This window comes from Mandrillus leucophaeus, unplaced genomic scaffold (assembly GCF_000951045.1).
Source record: "Mandrillus leucophaeus isolate KB7577 unplaced genomic scaffold, Mleu.le_1.0 Scaffold637, whole genome shotgun sequence".
Lineage (NCBI taxonomy): Eukaryota > Metazoa > Chordata > Mammalia > Primates > Cercopithecidae > Mandrillus > Mandrillus leucophaeus.
The window spans coordinates 645,253-647,757 of record NW_012106886.1 but is presented as its reverse complement, the minus strand read 5'-3'; the positions used below and the strand labels follow the sequence as shown (position 1 = coordinate 647,757).

At 50.5% G+C, this 2,505-nt stretch overlaps 1 protein-coding gene across 4 annotated transcripts in view; it reads left to right on the top strand.

The window, feature by feature from the left end:
* LMCD1 (LIM and cysteine-rich domains 1) overlaps positions 1 to 2,505 on the top strand; it is a 78,860-nt gene that overhangs the window by 50,309 nt on the left and 26,046 nt on the right. The gene's annotated exons all lie outside the window — the stretch shown is intronic.

The following is a 2,505-nucleotide window of genomic DNA, read 5'->3' as shown; positions in this document are numbered from 1 at the left end:
AAAACCTAAACCAACCTTCCCAACTGGTCTGAGAAAACGCCTCCTGCTAAAGGTTATGGGAACGTGATTTAGCTCCTATGACATAGTCAGGTGTCAGAGGTAGATAACGTGACATAGTTGGTTATCAGAGAGATACCTGGGAGATTCTGTTTCAGAGTCAGAGCAGTGCCAGGTGGTTGACTCTGGCCCAAACCTCTGTCCCTGTCATTCCCTTCCCAAGTCCATGCCAGTCAATCGTAGTTGCTTGGAGGGCTGTGTTAAGAGGGATTCTGAGGTCTTGATTAGCAGCGTTTATGAATAGGGAGCAGTGGTGGAAGTCTCAGACCAGCCAGGCAAGGCCGGGCATCTTAAATACACACCAGTGGCAGCTGGATGTGGTAGCATTAACAATGCAAAGACAGAGAGGCTGGAGCCTTTTTTTTTTTTTTTTCCCCCGAGACTGAGTCTTCCTCTGTCACAGTGGCAGGATCTGATCTCACTACAACCTCTGCCTCCTGGGTTCAAGCGATTCTTGTGCCTCAGCTTCCCAAGTAGCTGGGACTATATGCCCAGCTAATTTTTTTTTAAGTAAAGATGGGGTTTTACCATGTTGGCCAAGCTGGCCTCAAACTCCTGACCTCAAGCAATCTGCCCCCTTCGGCCTCCCAAAGTGCTTGGATTACAGGCATGAGCCACCATGCCCAGCCCCAGCTGGAGCTTTGAGCTGCAAAAGGATCACTGGGTCCTTGGGAAGGGAAACTCCCTTTCTCCAAGGCTCCAGCCAGGAAGCACATTACCCCTGCAGCCACAGACACCCAAAGCCAGTGCAGAGCCGTGAAAGGACACCGTGAACGCAGGGGTCAGCTAACATCTGGCTGATTCCACATGCAGATGCTGCCCCAGGATCCCTAGCACACCAATGATTGTAAAGTTCACAAGAAAAGGGTGCAGGTCCTGGAATCCCAGAGAAACAGACACATCCAGGGAATGGGGGATCCTGTTACCACTTGATGCTTACACAGCCCGCTCACTCTGAAGTGATGACTAAAGGAAATGCCTCCAGAGATTGGGGAACATTTTTCCTCTTGGAAAATCATCCATCTTCTGGAGAGGCAGCAGAGAAGGGCTTGAGACCCATGCTGCTGGGTTCAAAGCTGTCTCTATCACATACTAGCTGTGTGACCTTGGGGAGGTTACTTAACTTCTCTGTCCTCTGTTTTCCAAGAGGTAACATTAGTACCTTCCTGCTAGGATTGTTGTGAGAATTAAATAGGTTAATGTGTGTGAAGCACTTGGCAGAGTGCCTGGAGCATAGCAAGCCCTCCCTGTGTTGGCTGCTCCTATCATCCCTTCAACTGCTGGACCTGGGGAAGTCAGCAGTCTTCCCAGGAGGGGCAGTTACTCTCCCATGAGCCGAATCAGCCTGCACGGGGCTGCTTCAGCACTTGGTGTGAGAAAGATGCTAGTCAGGCCTGATCCCCACGCTAGCAGAGTGAGCCAATCTCTTGTTTCCACTTCTCCAAAATCCTTCTTTAGATTCTGGAAGCAGGGGCAGACCCTGGGCAAGAAATAGGAAGGGGACAGTGTGAGCAAATTTGCCACCCAAGGCTACACACTAACACATCTCTGCAGGGCCCTGTGCCTGCCCCAGCCTGTTGGCTGTCCAGCTGCCACTTCCCACTGTCTCTGATGGTCACATCCTCTTTCCCCACTCACTGCTCCCAGAGAAGCCCCAACCCGGGGATGCCCTGTGTCAGAGCCACCCAGGAGAAACTTTTAAACTGCAGATAGATGGATGGATGGATGGATGGATGGATGGATGGATGGATGGATGATGGATGGATGATGGATGGATGATGGATGGATGGATGGATGGATGGATGATGGATGGATGATGGATGGATGATGGATGGGTGATGGATGATGGATGGATGGATGGATGGATGGATGGATGGATGGATGGATGGATGGATTGATGGATGGATGGATGGATTTTGAGACATGTCACCCAGGCTAGACTGCGGTGGTGTGACCATAGCTCACTATAACCTTGAGCTCCTGGGCTCAAGCGATCCTCCCACCTCAGCCACTGAAGTAGTCAGGTCTACAGGCATGTGCCACCACACCTGGCTGATTTTTTAGTATTTTGTAGAGATGAGGTCTCTCTGTGTTTCCCAGGCTGGCCTCAAGCAATCCTCCTGTGTCGGCCTTGGAAATGCTGGGATTACAGGCGTGTGCCACCACTCCTGGCTTAAAGTGCTCATTTCTAGGCCTCTCCAGACCTCCTAAATCAGAACCTAAGGATAGACCCAGAAAACTTTTCACAAGTCTCCCAGTGGTTCTTATGCACCCTAAGGTTTGAGATTCTTCAGACCTACCTGGCTGACATATTTGTGTTAGAAACCATCTGTAATTTCATACTGATCAAGAAAGAAACTACCAGACAACCCAGTCTCCTAAGACGGGGTCAGGACGAAGCCCTTTCCAGATGTTTCTGCAGCTGTGTGATGCACAGGGGCTTCTGCT